General features: G+C 34.9%; 1 long non-coding RNA gene across 4 annotated transcripts in view; it reads left to right on the forward strand.

The window, feature by feature from the left end:
• LOC144617404 (uncharacterized) overlaps positions 1-22,331 on the forward strand; it is a 103,896-nt gene that overhangs the window by 62,574 nt on the left and 18,991 nt on the right. The window contains exon 6 of one of the 4 annotated variants that reach the window (XR_013557867.2): positions 19,304-19,521. The exons of the other annotated variants lie outside the window; for them this stretch is intronic. This is a non-coding gene — a long non-coding RNA (uncharacterized LOC144617404). Of the gene's footprint in view, positions 1-19,303; positions 19,522-22,331 lie in introns of those variants that run through there. 4 annotated transcript variants of the gene reach the window in all.

The raw sequence follows: 22,331 nt of genomic DNA on the forward strand, positions 1-22,331 counted from the left end.
AAGAGACATAGTCAAAGAGTATTGTCTAGGTTGGGATAGGGCAGGTGAAGAGAGAGATGGAATCCAAATTGTAACAGATAGAAGAGTAGCATTGAAAGGATACAAAGAAAATGGCCGATAAAAAAGCCCAGCATGAGATGTGAAAGTTCTCCTCTAAAAACAAAACAAAACAAAAGTATAAGGGAAAGAACTAGAGTCAGCCAGCAAGTTGCCTTCCCAAAATATTTTTGGAAATAAAATTTACTTTTCCCAGAATTTCCGGAGCAGATTTAGTGCCCACCATTTCTGTTTGTCTATATTGGTTTTAAAGGTAGGGGTCGTAGAGTATCCAGTCAGAGTCAAATAGCATTGATCTTGATAATTTTCATTGCAATGAATTCATTATCTCCTGTGAACAGCCCTTGCACTGCTCTTCTGTTTCTACACTGGGCTCGTTTTATGCTCTGGGAGATACTAATATGAAGGTAGAGTCAGTGTAGGGCAGGAAAAAATGAATTTGGTATAGAAAAGTCTTGGATTTAAATCTCAATTTTAAAATAGACATTTTAGGATAACCAGCTGTTATTATCACGGCTTATTCCTCCTGGATGGCAATATTTTTTCAATATTTAATTGAATTCTCAAACTTAAGGACAGGAGGCTTTTTAAAAAATAATAGAAAACTACTAGTATTATAAGGAATGTGTACATTTAAAATATCAAAATATCCTTTTCAAAGACTGAACTTGAATAAAAGGGACCTCAAGAATGTTGGTAAACACTAGCATCAACTATAGTAGCAATTAAGTATTTCTTATACTTTGAAAACTTTAAATACTGTTATTTTAGAAACAGCACAGTTTTATATAGAATAATATAAAATTAAAACAATAGCTCATTGTTAAAGTTCCATGCTAAGGATACCAGACATAATTGAGTTACATTAACTCACATGAAATAGGACCCAGTGGTCACATCCTGATTACCATTCTCAATTAACACTGCTACATTTTTTAATGCCTATGTTTAATGTCAAAGCATTAAGAGGATTCCAGGATAAGAAATCTATTAGTGTTTCAAAAATATGTTCCAAACCAGAGAGACTAGAAACAGAATGAAACCATATGTCATTTGCACTAAAGTGATAATTTCAGCAATATGAATTAATCAAGTTTCTCAAGGGAAGGCTATAATTTAAAAAGTAGTAAAGAAATTCAGTGTTAAGCACAAGGCTGAATCAGCTTGTTTAAGACACAAAACAACAGACTGAAAAAACTGTAGAAGTATTATACATGAGGGAGAGACCATTTCCACATCCCTAACTGCCAAGTGAACGTATTCATATCAAATGATGACCTTTCCACTTGTTCTTGAGGACTAATGATGACCCTCCCAGGGCCTGGAAAAAGTATGCCTTCAATATATTGTTTTTGAATGAATGAAAACTCAAAAGAAAACAATATCAGAGAAAGAGAAAACTTAAAATTTAGAATTATAATTGAAAGAAGCCTGGGCAGTGCAATCTGGATCTGGGTTCTAGTGCTGACTTTGCCATTAGTTATTTTTATAATAGCAAATTAATTGAAACCCAGTTATTACATCTCTAAGTTTGGATTCCTAGGTCTCTAAAACCCTTTACAACTCTTCATTCTACCACAAAAACTATGGCTTAGCTTTAAAAAATTAGGCCATAAAATATCCCAGAAGTTGAGACAAAGGAAAGGAAATATGGAAAATGGCCAAAAATTAGTAACGGTAGATGATTTGAAAGATTGTGTTTGTTTTTAAGATTGGAACCATCTGAATAAAATTAGATGGAGACAATCCCTTAGGGTCTGAATATATTTAAATAGAAACAACCAATCTAAACTACAAAGAAGACATCCTTGAAGAAAATAGAAAGCAAAGCTTCCAAATAGGAGAGATAATATTTAGAAGTTGTTCGTTTATACATTCAGTCAACAAACACGTAAATGTGTTCTCCATGTCAGATATCCAGCTAGGCACAGAGGGTTTAAGGATAAGTGAGAGCCCCTGTCCTCCAGGAAGTATATCTGGCAATGAGTTCACAATCTAGTCTGGAAATGCAAGTCTGAGGATTTAAAAGAAAAAGCCACAAAAAATAAATTCAGATAATAATAGTGTAGTCTTCAAATTGAAATTTATGTATTTTTAAAACCAAAAAAAGAATATAATTATCATTTTCATCTTTAATTTATTGGAAAAGCTAAATTAATTGACTTGAATATTAACTTGAAATAGTTACAAGTTAAATGAGTAAAACAGGCTGAAATAGAATTTTCTCTTGCCATTTGACCTACGCAAAATGCATAATTGCTCTAAGCATCTTTAATTAGAGTGCTTAATATATGTATATTGAAACTCATTTGTTTTTTTCCTTCTCAAGCAAGAAATTTGTAAAGATTAAGAATATTGGATAAAAAGAGTAAAATTTCTTTAAAAAATTTAAACACAAAACTAAACTGCTTTGCCAAAAGTTTCTATTAATTTCAAATGCATTACTTAAAAATTCCAAACTATTCTCGTGAGCAAAGAGCATTTTAATTATTTTATATTTTTGTTGTATTACCAAAAATGTATTATTTTTAAAATTTTGTATTTTTTTTATTACTAGTTAGGGTCCACATATTTCCATATGTTTAGCAATTCATTTTCTCCTATGCAAATTGTCATGGCATTTACCACTTATTACGTGCTCGCTTCGGCAGCACATATACTAAAATTTACCACTTATTAGGACCTTGCTGTTCTATATTCTTCTAAGTTGTATGTACTTTTAAAATCAAATACATTAAATCTTCATCATATTTCCTATAAATATTATTCTGTATGTAGAAGTTGCCTCTTTAGTGTAGACTTCTCTAATTCGATTGTAATACATTTAAAGCTTAATGTATATAAAACAGTTTTAAAACCATATAACATGATACTTTACTTAATGCCATTTGTAAAATATAACATTTTTAATGATAAACCCATTATTTTTAAAAATAATATAGTTCAATGATAAAATGTCAAGTTCTGGCATTATAACATAAGCAATACATAAATTATTAATAAAATATGTAGTTCAAATGTTACAGTCAAAAATAATTTGGAAGAAAAATCAGCATTTTTTAATGTTTATTTTTTATTTTGAGAGAAAGAGAACAAACAGGGGAGAGGCAGAGAGAGAAAGAAAGAGAGAAAATCCACGCAGGCTCTGCACTGACAGACGTGGGACTCGAACTCACAAAACATGAGAATATGACCTGAGCAGAAATCAAGAGTTGGATGCTTAACTGACTTGGCCACCCAGGTGCCCCTAAAAATAGGATTTATGAACAAAATTATTTTAAGCTGATGGTGCTATCAATAGGTTTATGGTAAGCTATACACAATAACACATGTAATAACAACAGCTACGTTCTACTAAGTCCTTTCTGTATATCGGGCACTGTGCTAAGTACTTTGTAAAAAGTATCTAATCCTTTGAAAGGAGAGTTTGACCTTTCTCTACAATAAACTCTATTATTTTGGGGATGAGCTCTTTTCAAAAATATCCTGGAAAACTTTGGAAATCTATAAGGCATTGTCAGTATTTGGAGCCTAAAGGAAATTTTGCTATTCTTCAGAACAGTAGTTCCCTGAAATGTTCATGGGTGCTATTTTATTTCCTTCCCTTCCCTTCCCTTCCCTTCCCTTCCCTTCCCTTCCACTCCACTCCATTCCATCCCATCCCTTCCCATCCCATCCCATCCTATCCTATCCTGCTTCATTTCATTTCTTTCTGAATTAGAAGGGAAATCCATGGTAAATGATTTTGGGAAATCCTGAGTTAAAACTAAATGTTTCTTTCCTACAGGACTTCTTAACACTTTTTGCAAACTTCTATGCATTGTCATTCTCCAAAGAGATAACAGGATATTCAGTATATTGACTATACACATTGACCACAGAAGGTCCTCTTTTCTTTTCTTTTTTTCCCCTGTGAACCTAGAGATTCGTGAACTATTTTAAGTAATACTAGGTTAACAATTTGTTTAACAGTCCAATGGAAATGGCAATCAGGAGATTAGGTTACTAAGGCCCTTCCCAAGCAGTACTGATATTTAAAGGAAGCTCCCTTGTTTAACCATAAAACCCCACTCTTGGTGCATTCTGAAAGAGATACCTGTGCAGAGGGAGAAATTCAGAAGAGAAATGAAGTTGAGAGAAGGGATATGTTTATGAAGGCAAAATATTTTATGAGAACCATCAAAGTACCAGATACTTTTCCAACTTCTGGGGATGAACAAGTTTAAATGTGCTGTAAGGGAGATTGCTAAGTTAACAGTCACAATCCACAGGGAAAAAGTTAGGTGTTCCCCAGGAGCATAGAAAAAGAACACCCAGAGTTCTTGTAGGAGATGTCAGAGAAGGATTAATGGAAAGGAGAGTTTTTACCTAAATATTGGAAATTTAATATAATTAATTGAGTCATAGATGGTGATGTACATTCCAAGAGGGTTAATAATCAGTATAAAGGCATGGAAGTGTGAAAGAATATGGAGGTTGTTTGGAAAAGCAAATGATTTGGTAGGCTGCAGGTAGGATTGGTAAAACATGAAGCTGGAAAAGTAATCAGGGATCAGATTATGAGAGCCTTGTTTTTTATATGAACAACATAATCTTTGTAAGATTTTAGGCAGGGAAGTGATCTGACTGAATAGTTCTTTTAGAAGGGTCACCTGGGAAGTCTGTGGAGGGTGAGAAAGTGGTAAGGTGAGCAGTCAGGGGCAATACAACAGGTACAGAAGTTTGAGGATTTAGATGTATGATAAACAGGAGAAGATAGGGTAGGGAGGGAACCAAGTTGGGGCTCTATTTAAAGATATTTGTAAGTTATGACAGGACTTGGTGACATGTTGACTGTGGGTGCCTAGGATCAAAGAGGGTCTGAAGACAACAGCTTTGTCATGGAAACTGGGACCCCAATAGTGTTTTTCTTTCAAAAGGATCTGAGATCATTGCATGGTCTTATTTTTAAAATCAGAAAAAGGAATAGTCTTCAGGATAAGTGGTATATTCATAGTATTTTCATTCTTATGCCTATTTATTCAGACTATAAAAATAAAAATACATTATATTTTATACAATTATATTTTCAGATATAATTGATGTGATATTTGAGAGTATTTCCTTTCATGCTCTTTTTCTGAGAATATGGGGAGGAGCAGTGAGTGAATGTGTATGTTTATGGCTGTATGGTGAAGACCCAACTTCCATACCATGCTGCAGCCTGAGTTTCCATTTAATATTATTATATCATGAACATTTTCCCATCTGTTTTCATCTGTTTGAGCTGCTATAACAAAAATGTCATAGACTGGGTAGCTTAAACAACAAACATTTATTTTTTACAGTTCGGCAGGCTAGAAAGTCCAAAGTCAGCAGATTTAGCGTTTGGCGAAAGCTTGCTTCCTGGTTCGTAGATAGCCATCTTCTCTTTCTGTCTGTGCATGGCTAATAGAGTGAGGGAACTCTCTAGAATCTCCCAGAGAATTAAAAGGGCACTAATCCCATTTCTGAGGGCTCTACCTTCATAACCTAATTACTTCCTAAAGTGCCTACTTCCTAACACCATCATATGGTGGGGATTAGGATTTCGACATATGAATTTGGGGGGATGTGGCATTCAGTCCATAACACCATCATTAGAAATTGTTCCTCAGAGTCATTGAAGTTCATTTTTAATGGCTATATTAGATTCTATTTCCTAACTGTCTGACTTAATTTAACTTTTTCCCTCTCTTTTAATATTTAAGTTCTTTCCTTTTTCTTTCTTTTTCTTTCCTTTTTTTCTTTTTTTTTTTTCTATATAGAAGTCAGTGCCTTGATAAATATCATTTCACCTAAGTTTTTTCAGATTTTTATGATAATTTATTTGTCATAGATTCCTAGAAATGGAATTACTTTATCAGAGGCGATAAACATTCCTGATATTGTATGAGTATTGAATTTTTTTTTCAGAAAGCTTGAAACATCTTGTTACTTATTAATTGACCATTAATTATTTGACCTTCATTTAATATATTTAACCTATCTTCAAATTCTGTTTGTTAGATATTGTACAATTATTTTAATTCCGCTGGTTTAAAAATTAGCTAGAGATTGGGTTATTGCTAATTATAGTTCCTTGGAAAATGTGTTTTCTTTTTTCTAAAATAAATCACGTAATTTCTTTGCAAATTTAAGTTTTTCTAAATTTAATAAAAGTGGAAAAATCCATCAAGCATAGAAATTATTTAATTCTTCTGTGTTTAACATATGTTTCTAGTTTTTGCTAAAATTAATATGTTCATGATAGAAAATTTGGAAAAATATGATAACATCTACAGGAAGAAATTACTTACAACCCTACCATCCAAAGAGAACCATCTCTAATGTGTGTTCCACAATGGCATTTTGGGTTTTTTTTGTTTGTTTTGTCACCAATCTGACCCAAGTGCCTAGAACAGTGCAGGGTATATGGTTGGTGTTTAGCAAACATTTGTTAAATAAATAAATATTTTAACTTGATTTTCAGTATTCTACATAGTTATTTTTAATAGCTAACATGTATTGATCAATATGCCAAGCTTCATGCTAAATGTTCCATACAAGATCTCATTTAATACAACAACTGTGTTTGGAGGAACCACCGTAGTGTTCAGTTGGCAAATCTGGAGTCTGAACTTGAAACAGACGGTGCGGCCTGTAAAATTTCACATGATAGCCAACAGTTTAAGCTGTGGCAGGCTCCCAGGCACGTTGCCAATAGCGGGCATACTTCTAACCATCACACAATTCTGCCCCCTAAAAGGCAGATAAACCATCATTTTATTAGGATTTATTATTTTAAAACCACTTTTGTTTGTAATCCATTTCTTAAATCTCTAAGTGTTTGATTTCCTGGATTTAGTAGCATTTACTAAAACATTTCCATTTTTTTGGGTAATTCTAATATGTTGTTAAATTAATTTGATTTTATCATTAGAAACAATATGTGGTCTGCATTCTGATGATTACTTGAAATTTGATTGCTATCAGTTGAAGTACTAGATCAAAGAAATTATTATTTATAAGGTTCCTGATTTAAACTAAGTAGTTTCTACCCTCTGAAAGATTGCTGATGGGCTCATTACAACTGCATAAGCAGCCCTCGATCTTTTTGGTCTTAGGACTCCTTTAATTTTTTTTTTTTTTAATGTTTATTTATATTTGAGAGAGAGCAGAAAGATATGAAGACAGAATTTGAAGCAGACTCCAGGCTCTGAGCTGTCAGCATAGAGCCCGATGTGGGCCTTGAACTCATGAGCCATGAAATCATGACCTGAGCTGAAGTCAGATGCTTAACCAACTGAGCCACCCAGGCGCCCCTCTTGGGACCCCTTTAGATTCTGAAAACTTATTGAAGATCCCAAAGAGCTTTCGTTTATGTGATTCAGTGCTATCTGTACTTACCATATTGGACATCAAAATTAGAAAAAAATTGTAAACAAACATTTCATTAGCTATCAGAGTGATGATTCATCACACATTAAATAAGCTCTAGAAAACTCTACAGTACTCCTGTGAGGGACTGAGAGTGAAAAAGACAAATGATGTCATGGTGTTATGAAAATACTTTTGAGAATGTGGTTTCTGTGAAGAGTCCATGTTGATTCCCCGGGTGCCTAGATAATAACTCTTTGAGAACCACTGTACTATGCCGTGCTTAGTATTTTAATTTATCATTTAAAAATCCTTTCATGTTGATGGACAAAGAATAATACATCGTTCTTGTTTTAATTCGCATCCATTTGGGGGAACCTGAATGTCTCATTAAGTGTCTGACTTTTGATTTCAGCTCAGATCATGATCTCACAGTTCGTGAGATCAAGCCACACATTGGGCTCTGTGCTGACAGCACGGGAGACCTGCTTGGGATTCTCTCTCTCCCTCTCTCTACCTCTCTTTCTCCCTCTCTCTCTCAAAAGTAAATAATAAAAACTTTTTTAAAAACTTGCATTTATTTGGATCATTATTTGTATTTTCCCTCTTATGATCTTCTCATTTTAATTTTTTTGTCTTTCACTTTTCCTAATTGTCCAATTCAAAATCTCTTCACATTTTCACTTGAAATGTTGACAATAACACAACTTTGCTTTTCATTTTCTTTCCAGCATGCTGATGCAAATTTATGTTACTCGTTATCAACTGTTCTGGCAGACTTTAAGCTCATAAGCCCTCAGAATAAGTCTACCTGACTTCATATATGCCAGAGTTGATCCATGTGTGCCCTACAGACAGTTCCAGGAAAAGAAACCTGTCTTGAAACACTAATGATCTGTTTAACTTCTCTCTGAGAGTTTGTAATACATAACCTCCCTAATGTTTACCTCAAGGTAAGCTTCTTTTCACATTTTTTTCCTCATTCTGTTCTCAAAGGTGTAAGTCAGGAGAAAAGTCACAGGAAAAGACACAGGATAGACATGGATACCTTCACTCACTGTTATTGTGTCCCCCAAATTTACTACTTAGTGCTCTTTTAGCCATTTGGGTCTTCAAACACTTGTCAGGATACCTGCTGTTTTATAAGACTCTTTTGCTATTTAATTGCATTCTCTTAGCTCTAAAAATTATTTCTAAGTGATGCCTACACTTACATTTCTAGTCATCATCCATTTACATTTTTCACTTTAACATATAAAATTTGGATGCATTCTTAATAGATTATTGCAGGTGTCATATTGTTTCAACTGACATTGTATTGTCTTGTCTAGATATTAGTCATATTTCCTTCTGTAGAACATAACCTCCCATGTTTAAAAAGCTTATCTAATTTTTCCACAATAAGGTTGAGTTTATCTCAAAAAAAAAAATCCCTTGCAGCATTTAGGTTTACAGAAATTATGTTCTGTCAAAATATTTTATAATGGTAGCATTAAATATTGCCCTAAGGAATAATATAGCTAAAAGTTGACTGAGAAATAATATCTTGGTGTTATGCCACATTAGAATAATTTTTTATTTCCTGGAGATAATATTTTATGGCCAGACTGTTGAAAGAGCATCTATATTTGCCCACATAGTAGAATATTTAAATGGGAAAGTTAAGGATTCATGATGCATTACTAAATTATGAATTCGACTGCTACCTCCATACATTCCTACTCATAAAAGCCCCCTTTCCACTTTGGACTAAATGAAGTGGTTAATAGTTTGGGCAGAGTATTTAGCTTCTGAAAATAGCCTGCAGATAAAGGATGACATTGGTGATAAATATAACATACAACTGACAATTTACATACAGTTCTGGTGCCTACAGTAGTACATGATAATTAGCAATCACCCCTGGCAACTCTCTGTATCCTCCCCTCCATCTGTTGCTTCACTTTGGGTTTTAGGCAACTAAAATATTGAGTATTTAGAATGTTTCTTGGTGCTATGAATTTTAGTTTTAAATATATACATACAGATAAGTGTAAAAGATTATATAATACAATTAATAATATTAGTGACTCAAGGACTCAAGAACTTTTCTGTATCTAGCATTGGTTAGACTACATGTCAGATATTTGAAAAACATCTTCAACCTTCATCTAGATATCTAGCATCACTTTAGATCTTGAAAAAGTGGTAAAATCAACTCTGAGCATTATGAGTGCAATATCATGTAAAAGATTACATAGAATAGCTGAACATAGTCCGTACCAGGGAAATTTCCTCATGATGTTAAGAAAAGAAATATTGTGGGTTTTTTTGGAACACAAGACCAACTATTTAATGATATGAATGTGATGAACTCAGGAAACAAACTTTATAGTATAGTCATTAAAACATGGATGCTAGGAATCAGACTCCCTGGGTTGTAATCCATAATCAGCTATTTATTAGCCATGTAACCTTGATCAAGTTTCTTTACCTCTTTTTGCCTCAATTTTTCTCTTTGTCTCAATTTTTGCATTAGTAAAATGAGCAAAATAATAGTATCTCTAGGGTTGTTATGAGGATTGTTATGCTAATATTCATAAACACTTATAACAATGTCTGCCACAGAGTAAATTATATGTGGTTGTTAAATGGATAAAGAAAAAATAAACACTCTATGCTTATCTCATCTTTGTTCATTTTAATGTTGAAACTATGAACGAAGCTCAAAAATGTGCTTGTGCCTAATTAATCATAGAATTCTTATTGTTCTCATGTTATTCTTTTAAAGATAATCTTATTAAATATCAGTAATATCATGATAGAATGAATTCAGTTGACTTCTATCCACACTTATTATGAATAAAATATGTTTCCATTTGAAAAATAGGGTATCTATTTTCATACTGACCATTGCTTGTTGGAAGTGTTCCAAATAAGACTAATGCCAATTAATATAATAGCTGACGGTGCTTACTAGTCAATGTACCAAAAATTCTTTTTAAAAGCTACAGAAAATCTTGTATTGCATGTGAGTATTTTTAGCTGAACAAGAGAACATAACTAAAACCCTGGAGGTATAGATTAGATAATTAGTCACAGTGTGCTCTTTGCAGATCCCAATAGAAATTAACTAAATCTAAACCACTAATGATGGACAGTATGACCTGAGAGTAAATAGTGGCCCTATTACTGTCTATTTGCTGACGTCTTCCTTTTTTAAAATGTGTTTTTAAAATACATAAATGTTTTCCTGTATCTTGGTCAGAATATCTTTAATTCTAGGATAGAAGATTTTATCCTAATGCTGTTAATTAGCAGTAAAATAATGATGGAGTAGTGACATAAAAGTAGTTACCTCTCGCCTATTTTTGATATAAATTCTAAATAAAAGGCAAGAAATGAAGGAAACTAACTTGTTTCCTGTTTTAAAAATATTAATACCACTAATATTCCTTAATAGTTGAATAATCTGGAATTTGAAAGTTAGAAAATAACACCTCAATCAATGTTGTAGTTACATAGTGTATAATAAATATAAATAAAACACAAACGAAAAGCTATAGTTATCATCAAAATGTGGATATTTTGTTTATGTGAGTGACAACTGGTACTTTGTTCCTATTTTGGTAACTGGCTTGTCAGGCTGCCACTAAATACCTGCAGTCAGACTTTAGTAAACATCTCAGAAAGTAGGAGATTTGAGCAAATTGAGCTTGTCAATAATTTATTAAGAGTAGCTTCGGGGCGCCTGGGTGGCTCAGTCAGTTGAGCGGCTGACTCCGGCTCAGGTCATGATCTCACAGTCTGTGAGTTCAAGCCCCTCGTCGGGCTCTGTGCTGACAGCTCAGAGCCTGGAGCCTGTTTCGGATTCTGTGTCTCCCTCTCTCTGACCCTCCCCCGTTTATGCTCTGTCTCTCCCTGTCTCAAAAATAAATAAACGTTAAAAAAAAATAAAAATTAAAAAAAAAAAAAGTAGCTTGTCTATCAGTTAGCTATTCCTAGGTCACAAACAACCCCAAAATTCAGGAGCTCAAAACAACAACCATTTATGGGTCAGACTGAGCTGGGTCAGACTGGGTTGATCTTAGGTGGGTTCATCCATCTATCTGCACTCAGCTGGTGGGATAGGTGGGTACTGGCCATCTGGGACAGCCTGGCACTCATGTTTGGGTATTGGTCAACTGATGTCTGGGGACAACAAGGATAACTGCATCATTCTCTCATCATGCAGCAGTTAAATCTAGGCTTCTTCACAAAGCAGTCAAGAGTGAGAAAGTGAGGAAATAACATAGTCCTCTTGATCCTTGGGCTCAGAATCAGTACATCACTTCTGCCAAATTCTATTGGCCGAAGCAAGTTATAAGACCAGCCCAGAATCAAGGAATGGAGGAACAGACTCCACTTCTTAACAAAGAGTAACTGAAAGGAATTATGGTCACATCTGTAATTTACCACAGTCACTGCGGCTGATTTAGAAATAAGTCATGTTTTTTAACTGAGCTGAGGCCTAATCTAAGTACAGGGTGCACGTCATGAGCCCTATAATTGACAAACTGACTTTGTTTTTGGGTTTTGAGGTCTTCTCTGAATACTGTTAGCAAGGAGGTGGAAGCATGAAAAGAGCAGCCAGTCCACTTGGCTTCAGAAAGCCCTGAGATATTTTATCCATCACTCAGCTAACTTATTTGATTGTTGATTCACAAGAAAACATTTCCAGGCTAAAGCTCCTTGATTCCATGTGAGCAAGTCAAATCCCTATTCTTTCTTTACTTTAAACTGGGGGAATGGGAGTAGCCATTGCAGAAGTAAACAAAGTTTTTATTCATTGAAAAAAAACAAAAAAAAAAACCAAAAACCTTACTGAATTGGCCTCCCAAACTCCAGCATAATAGTGTAGTGTAAAGTTAGTATTTAAGTTACGTGCCTATGATCTCTAGCTGAAAGTATGTATGTATAATCTAAAGGGCTCTAATCATGCCTGTGGAAACATAACAAATGATGCTTATTATTTGTTTTGCTGTCCCAAGCACCAGAATCTTGCCTGAAGCTTACAGTGGAGGTCACCTGAATCTTTCTGAGCCTTCCAACGTGGATTTTTAAATAAAGGTGGCAAAAGGATTCATGGAGAAGAATGCACGTGATATACATTAATGTTAGCACAGATAACATGCATATTCGTGTGTAAACACACAGCTGCTATTACATAACTGACCCATTTCTTTCTGTTTTTTTTCTTATTTAAGCCAGATACCTTGCTTGATGTCTCCTCTCATTCTCACTCCCTGTCTGTAATGAATAATCAAGTCATACAGATTCTATTTCCTTTAAGTTTTATTTAGATTACTACACATCTCCCTAAAATACGTTTCATTTCCTCGGATCTGTTGCCTATCCTGTTGCTGAAACAAACTCCCTACAATGTAATTTTTTTTATTTCATTCCCCTAAAATTATATCATGACTCTGTGTGGCCTTCAGAATAAAATTCAAACTCACATCTACATAAAAAAGGATTTTAACTTATTCAATTAACTAATTAACCACAAGGTCAAGAACAAAACAATAGGTGCTGTATGTTGCCACATTCCCCACATGAGGTAATGCACTTTGTAGGCAGAGTTACTAAGAGAGTGGCAAAACCTGATTTGCAACTCTTAACCTATTACCCACTTCCAGGCTGACGTTGTAGAGAAAATTCTGGAGTGCTTTAATATCCACCCTCCTCCTGTGCATGCACGTCCAAACATTGGCTGAAGGAAAGGTAATTTTCCCTCTCTTGATCTAAACCAAGTGTAAGGATCATGTAGAGAAACACTTGGCCCTTGAAATTTGTTAGTCATAGAAAGGGATACCAGAACTTTATCTTAAAATGTCCATGGAGGCTAAGTGTTTGATCACTGTTGGGGTTTCCTCCTTTGCTGCCACTGATGACAACATGTTGAGTTAAGCTACTCTCGAAAACTATTTTTATGTAATTAATGTATGCTTTCTTGTTTATAAATATTTATCTACTCCGCTGTTTACCCATTAGTCCTTCGGTGCCCTTCCCCCAAATGGATGACATTGTAAAATAAAGGACTTTGAGAATTGGAAAAAAAAAAAAAAAATTACTGGTTAGCAGAGTAAAGAGGCCACAACAGAAGCAAATTTCACTGAAAGCAGAAGAAAGGTATGTGTTATATTCTGACTTGTGGGCAAGATGTGTACCACGTGCAGGCTGAAGCCCTTTTTAAATGTCACATAAATGACTGCCTGGTAGGTAGGTTGCTGTGACTTGGGCAGAAGGATGGACCTCTGGATGCCCCAGAGGGGTCTGAAAGAGGGATCATCAGTAGAATGGACTATTTGAGATCAGTATTGCCCACCTCAGAAGCACTTCAGTCAGAGGTCCCCAGCAAGGTCTGTACCTGAGAAACCCAGGAAACTATCCACCAGGGAGTATCTGTATTGGCAAAATGACCACATTCACAGGGCAAGGTCCCTGGAGTCCTACTGTGCCTATCAAAAAGCTCTTTTCCTATTTCTCACATCTCCCTGGTTCTAGTCAGTAACCTATAAAGGGAACAGAGCAGCCCAGGGATGAATTGGGGATAAAGGGAAAACAGCAAGGTGATCCTTGCCCTGGGTAAACATTCCTTGCCCCTGGCGAAGAAACTGGAATTAGTATGTGAAAAATTAAAATGGGAAATAAAGGACGCTTGGAGATCACAAAAAGATAACACAACTTTTCTTTATGCAAATTTCTTTCCCAGAAACTGATTGGAAAGCTTTCTAGAGCACATTTTTATCTGCAGTGTTGAGAAATACATAAAAATCTGATAACCTAACTTTGCAGTATTTGGTTCTTTCTAAAACTAACCTCCTCTTAGCCACAGATGGACTATGTATTTGAAGAGATAACATAAAACTCCTTCATGCTTCTCTCAGAGCAATAAAAATCAAAACCTGGGAAGTTTACTCAATGGTAACACATAAGTGTTTATAAAACACAGTGAATTCTCTGGTTAAAGGAGTTTAGAACCTGGGTAATATTCACTGGTAACCCCTCTGGTAACATTTTAATTATAATGCAGTGCCACTCCCCAGGCAATGAGTCCAATCTATTATAATATGAATAACAATCTATTTACTACAACACATTAAGAAATCCAAATATCTGGAACAGGTCATATCTCATTTGCTATTGCTGATTAAAACAAATAATGGAGTAAGATGACTTTCAGTCTCTCTCTGTCTTTCTCTCTCTCTCTTTTTAATCACCACTGCACTTGTGTCCAAGACTGTTTTGGAAATAAAGCTAATACTTTAATCCTTGAATAGATATAATTTTCTAAATTGTATTCATCATTGGAACTTAGTGTGAGAACTGTGTCTTTGAGCATTTTTTTCTAGTGATGATTTAAGAACTCTCCTGTATTGGTACTTTGTGTATTTTGTTGAATATTCCAAGGAGGTAATTTCTACACAGGTCATCATAATGCGCCAAAATACGACCTCTTGAGTTACGGAAAAGTGCAAACCGTCTTAGATAATTTTCTAATCACTTGTATGAATGACTCCTTGTTTCCCCCCTGTTCTTTCTCTGTGAATTACACAAACGGTATTTAAAGGATGGCCTAGAGCATGGAACTAGAGGCTCAGCCCAGGGGTACACAATGGGCAGAGCAGAACCCATCCCAGATGTGTCACCCTTCACCCAGTGTTAGAGGACAAGCTGCCTTTTTGCCACTCTCACATAGCAGTTGTCAGCTTTTGTGTGTGTGCGTGTGAGTTTCAAGGAGATTTCTCAGACTCCTGTTGGTATATCATTAGTTCCACTTTTCATAGAGAACAAAATCTTGAAAAGACAGATTATCTATGCGTATAGAAAATGATTTTCCCTGAAGGGCATTTTCTTTTCCTTTATCCAGTGTATTTTTAAACGTCTCAAGTGATGAGGCTGGCTGTTCAACCAAGTTCAAGAACACACTTTTTTTCAGCCCATTATCTATCATTGTGAATTCAAACCTGCTGTTTCTCTTTGCTGATAATCTATCATCTAACAAGAGCGAGGATGACTTTAAACCACAGGAGCAAAGAGCAGTCATGGACTTGGCTTACAAGGAGATTTATACATAGAACACACACAAAAATACATTCAATTCAGTATTTTCTTCTCAAGTTTTACACAATGCTCCACTCCCTATCCCTTCTAGAGACTTTGATAGTTATGATAGAGAATTACCAAACATTAAAAAGAAGAAGAAAAATGAATGGATGAATCTAAACTGTATATCTAGTCTCTTAAAATTGATTTCCAGAATGTTATTTATAATGAGCTATAAATCATTATTTTATGCACATAAATGGAAACCAGAAGGGATGTCCTACTGAAGGACTCTTTATCCTAAATGTCCTTATTCTTCCTTCATTATGCTATCTATGTTCCCAGGATAGCAACATTAATTTGACATGGCTGAATTATGCTACCTACTGTTTCCTGTATAGCACTTTCTGTGCCTGAGGCTAGGTTTCCTGCTTTGGGGATAGGGGGCAGAAAGACATTTCTAACTCTACTCTAGTATGAGAAGCAATTAAGCTACAAGTTGTTTAGCTGTAAGCAGTTACCTTCACAAACCTAATAAATTATTTGATTATATGGAATGCTTAGCACTTTGACCCCTTTTGGTAAATATGCATGAAATTGCAAAACTTGTGTTGTTTTCTTGGTTTTTGTCACTTAATTATTTTAACACTGTCCCTCTTATTCCGTGCTTTGGGATGCACAAATGGCAGATAGGATAGATGCGTATGTTCTCTTATTGCCAAATCAGTTGATTATATTGTCTCTGCTGCTACTACCCTCACGGTTTCAGTTGAAGATTTCACCACTTCTTTTCTGCATACAGGCAAAAGCAGCATTTGCTGTTTTTGTCCCTTTTAATCAATTAAAAACCAACAAACAGGCATAAAACACTTCATGGACACTAATGAACCCAAAATAGTCTGGAATTAATTTCAAATTCACTACTAGTTTCAAAAATTAGCTAACACTGCAAATTGCACTGACCATGATAAGACCCTTAATAACAAGGCCTATTGTGTGAAATGTGCAAGTCAGCAGAAACACAAATGGAAACCTTTCAGCTTCAAACACTTCTAGCAGCATGTAAAACAAAGCAAGATGAAATCTGCATTAAAAAAAAAAAAAAACAGGAAGAAGAAGAAGCTTTAAGCAACTATACCTCACACCAGACCTAAGAACAAATCCCTTCAAAGTACACTTTCTCTTCTGCACACTCAAACCCATAAGAGACATGAGAGCAAAATTCTGTCTTTTTTTCCCCTGGAACCTCAATAATGATGTATCAGGAAGTCATAGTAGGTAATCTAAAGTGCCTATAACAGATAAGTATATAAATTACCTTTATTTTTATTATGAAAATTAATTTTAAAATGTGTAAAATTAAAGAACTTTGCATTATTATTTAATCTAACACAAAGAGAGATGAAATGTTGAATTATTACTTTCCTGGTGAACAATTCTCTAATCGTGCTTTTATCTAAAATTCCTGAGATTCCTTTCTTTTAAGGAAGTACTCTGACAACTAAATCACAAATTTATTTTCATTCTCACTCTCCCTACGTACATTTACTATTTACAAATTTAAGGCAATGTAGACTCGTAGTAATAATTCCACATTATTTTTATTTGTGTTGCTATTTGTTTGCTTTTAAAGCAATACAACTTTGAGTTATAATATTTGAAATAGTACAAATGGTACAAATAGCATGCTGCATCACAGTGCGTCCTCAAGCATCATACTCTCTGAGTTTAAATGCCAGTGTCGTCATTTGTCAACTTGGGAAGATTGTTAAATCTATTCAACACTTGAATTTACTAGTCATGTAGTAGGGATCACTATCCATTTCACAGAGACACAAATTACAGGGCAATCAATAGGACTGACTCAAAGAATAAAGGAAATATATTTTTCTTCTTCCTCTATAATTATTCTGTTGATGACCAATTTCCACTGAACTCATATCCTCACCCTCTCTAGGCCTCAGAAACAGCACTGTAACTCATGGCCAATCTGTTTCTTCTTCATCAGCTCTCATCATTTTCTGTTTCCAGTCCTCTCATGAGTGAGAGTGTGACTTTCTCTCTTGAAATTCTCTTTCTTGAATACCTTCTCAATGAAGAATTTATGCAGCACTTCCTCCTACCCTTTGAAAAGCACATTCCAAAGTCTTAATGACTTTCCCAACAAAAGAAAACCAGATGTAGCCCCCAAAACTCCAGATGCTATACAACGTCTGACACCACACATAGCTAATCTTATATAAACTGAAGATTCATTTTTTTCTCTCCCTTAATTTTTTTCTATAACACATTGTTCTGCTTATGAATGTTATATATACAGTCAATTATCCAAGCTAATGGAGGCAAGCTGTGGGAGAGATAATTAAGAACAGTAGATAATCTACCCTGCTATTAGTGCAGGTGTCAGCAAAGAGTCTGGCCTGAGACATCATTGTAGGGGGTGGGTGGAGGGGATAAGGGAGGCTTGTAGTCCCAAGATAGTTATAGAGTGGTAGGAAAAAGATACCGAGGAGGGGTGGGGGAACCAGACCTGGTGAGGGAGAAACGTTAAGACAAATGATTACTCATTAATGTGAATGTTGTGAATAATCCAGAGTTTACTGTTATATTTAAATGCCTGCTTAGAATATGATACTAATTTAATCTAAAGTCATATGTTTCAATTATACCATGAACAGTTAATTTTCCCTACCCCCATTGGTTATATTTTAAGGTGACAGCTCCTATCATCAGCCCTAGAAGTCAATATTACAAATGTGCCCTTGTGATCAGTAGAGGAATTGGCATAACCCAACACCAGCACTGGGGCATCATTTAACAAATGTATTCTACTGACTATGGGTCATCACCATTAATTCTGTGCATATAAGTCAAAAAGTATATCCTAAAATTATGACCAATTGGTTTCTAATCAATTTCTTTTCCAGTACTGTTTCAATCAAGTGGTCTTTTAAATGTGTAAGAATATGTGAGCATCTCATTACTAATTCAGTAACTATTAAATGAAGGCCTATTATATGGGTTCCCAACTAATGACGCTTAGGGAGTGGTGAAATTGCATATATTCAAGAAGGCAATGGACTCTTTCCGTGTAGTAAAGGCATAATAAACATTTCAATACTCCACATACAGAATAGAAGCAAAATCATCAACCAATGAAAGCTAAAGAAATATTAAAATCTATGTGGGGAAATAGCAAGAGAAGTCCAGAAATGCTTTATTTGGTGGCTGAAAAAAAGCTGATAGTAGTGGAAATTCCTTGGCAATCTATGAGATTCTGTCATTTTTACCACTGATGGCTTCAAAGGAGAAAAAGAGTAGTTGATGCAGACCTTTCAATGTGTAACCATCTCCCCCATAGCTCTATGCTGTAGTGTCCTTTGGGCAGAAATACTCCAAAGTCTCCACTGGTGTGTTTTTCAATTACTGATACTACCCTGTCCTGATAGCCAGGAAGTGATAAAACAACAAGTAAGAAATCATTTTTCATAATCCTTTGGAGTCCAATTTAGCCTTCAAACCTGCTTCTCTTGCAGTCCTTCATGCTGTGGAAGCTGAGTTTTTAGTGGATTCCACAGGCTCAGAGTGGAATCACTTCACATATTTTTCAGCAGATTAGCCTCTGGAGTATTTCTTTCTTACTCTCAAAGTCTAGTAAAACAGTATAGCCTAGAAGCATTCTCACTGAGGAGATATAAATATCAAACAAAATATTAAAACAACCTTGATTTCCGGTATTTCAAACAATGTGTTTTCTTATATTCCTTATAACAAACAAAAAAATCCTATTTTTTTTCCCCAGCTGGTTGGAGAAACTGGAATATTTAGATGAAGCATTCAGTACAGAGAGTTCCACTTGATTTGCCTACCAAGAATGATGAAAACTATGAAATGTCTTGGCTTAAAAGAAAGTTGAATGTCTAAGGAAATTAAACTGCAAGTTGCCATAAAATAATTTCCTCTTTCAAAGAAGACAATGAATAATATATTGAATTATTAAAAATTAATATAAAGAGTCAATTTTAATTGGCTTCAATTTTGAGGTTAATAGGTATTAACTTTCATTTTTATAAAATATGTCCACGTTAATGACTCCAAGATCTATTGTTTGAAAGATTTTCCCGAGGCACATGAAGCTAAGGTTGAAAGCAGTTAAGGGTGCTTGAATTCCTTTACAAGCCTATTATAAGCCAATATTCAATCAAAACGATTATTGCTAGCCATTAAAAAATCTACCAAGTATCAAGGGTAATAACTCTTGCATGTTATTACTGGGAATTCCTACAAAGCAAAAGACTTTGTATTGCTGTTTGCAAAGACTGCTTAATTTATTTGATGTCCTTGGGAAAAAAAAAAAAAATCTGCTCAACCAGGAAAAAAAAAAAAAGAGTAGTTTGTCCCCATTATCTCTGAACAAGAAGTGTCAGGAAGCTTCAGGCTAGAATTAACATGAGATAGGCTATTAGAGTTGTAAGAGCATTTAGCAACCTTCCCTACTGACTTCGGGGTGATAATATATACAGCCCCCTGTAATCTGTCTCCTCTGCTGCTCTTTGCCTCTCTCCTCCTCTCCTTCTTTACTAATATACATGGCTTATTATAAAGCACGGTAAGTAAACAGCTGCATTTTTCTGCTGAAGTGACACCATTAGTTGGAGTTTTACCTTCGGCAAAGTCATATAAAGAATCACTGCTTAAATGTAACCATTTTTAAAAAGCCAAACACAACATTCAAGCATAGAAATTTTCCATGACCCATGCTCTAGAAAGTAAACTATCTAGTATTTGCACTAGAAAAGTTTTCACATGTTGCTAATTTTCACAAATAAGGAATGCGAATTTAGTCAAGTTGAAGTTGAAGAAAATAATTGCTTAGAATTAGTATCGAATAATTCATGAAATAAAATGCAGTCGTGTTAACAAGAGTTGAAGAATGTATCTGGATGATTCAGAGTGCCAGTAATTATTAATGTAAATAATAATGTCCCCCTGGAACTGAGTATGGTCCAAAGCACATTTAAACCAAGGCAGCCTTTTCTTTTCTTGAAACATGTAAGACAGAATGTACCAGAAGTGATATTCGAACATTTTTAGTACGTGTATTTCTCCTAGCATTTCTAGCTTAATTTCCCTTAAATTGATATTAATAATTTGGAAATTAAAAATGCAGAGCAAAACAAAAATGACACAAGCGTGTAACTCAAAATTTATTAAAGCTTAGGCAGCAAAATATCTAACGAATAACAAGAATCTATGGACATTTCTTTTAATTCAGTTGTTTTCAACCTTGGCATTATTGACAGAGGTATACAATGCTTCGTTGTAACAAACTGTTCAATGATCATAATCCCTCTTAAGTGGAAGACCTAGTCGAAATTCGGCAATGTTTTATTACAACATTGACATGGAAAAATAAGCTATCATCAAATTCTCACTCGCAAAATTCAATTTGTTTTAAGAAGATAATACACATACTAGCTGAAATAAGACACAGCTGGACTTCACCTATATTTCCTATACACTTCCTGGGAAAATGAAATATTGTTACAAATAGATGAGAAGTTTGGGATCCAAATACCAAATACTAAAATTGATAAATACCACTGTCTTAGTCTGCTTGGGCTGCCATAGCAAAATACCATAGACATGGTGGCTTAAACAACCGAAATGTATTTCTCATAGTTATAGAGGCTGTAAGTCTGAGCGCAGCCTTACAGTTCTGATGAGAGCTCTTTCCCCAGCTTGTGGATGGCTGCTTTCTTGGTGTGTACTTACATGACTTCTTTGTGTGTTCAAGGTGAAAGAGAAAGCAAGCTTGCTGGTGTCTCTTCCTGTCAGGGCACTAATCCCACGTGAGAAATGAATCCTTAAGATCTCATCTAAACCTTACTACCTCCTGAAGGCCCCATCTCTAAATACCATCACCCTGGAGGGTAGAACTTCAGTATATGAATTTTAGGAGAACATAAACATTCAGTCCATAACAACAATTAAATTCCTAGCTTAGAAATGACATGTTTGTTGAGATAAGAAGTAAAAAGTATCTGTTTCTCTTTTCCTGGAAAGTCAGAGAAATGATTACTGTCAGTTACTTTTTAGTATATTTGTACACACATGCACTATGTTCAAATTAGATGCACATTATCAATACTAGCTGACACTTTTATTGGTATAGTTAAATCTGAATTATTCTGGGTCTTGAACCTGTCATCAGTTTGTGTTTTATTCATGTGTACATAAAATAAAGAGATAAAAAGAAAAGGTACAAATTCATTTACCCAAAAATCACATGGCATCACAAAAACTATGTAAAACAGCTTCTTACTATTTATTATAAAACTAATCTATGATGTGAAATGACTGGATGTGGTTACTTTGGGACAAAGGGAAGGGATAGTGACTCTGAGGGGTGTAGAAGGGTAGGTCTGAGAAGTCCCCCTGAGTGAGGAGTGACAGAGAGTGATTCTAGGGGGATCATTTTATTTATTTATTTATTTATTTATTTATTTATTTATTTATAATTTTCTTAAATGTTTATTTATTTTTGAAAGAGAGAGACAGAGTATGGGGAGGGGCAAAGAGAGAGGGAGATGCTAAATCTGAAGCAGGCTGTCAGTACAGAGCCTGATGTGGGGCTCGAACTCATGAACCACAAGATCATGACCTGAGCCAAAGTCTGCTGCTTAACCTACTGAGCCACCCAGCTGTCCCTGAGGGGATCATTTTATGACCAAAGTTGGATACACATTATGATTCATCAAGTTGTGCACTTAGGATTTGTATAACTTTCTTCGTATAGTTGATACTACAACAAAAACATTTAAAAATTT

This window comes from Panthera onca, chromosome C2 (assembly GCF_046562875.1).
Source record: "Panthera onca isolate mPanOnc1 chromosome C2, mPanOnc1 haplotype 2, whole genome shotgun sequence".
NCBI classification, from domain to species: domain Eukaryota; kingdom Metazoa; phylum Chordata; class Mammalia; order Carnivora; family Felidae; genus Panthera; species Panthera onca.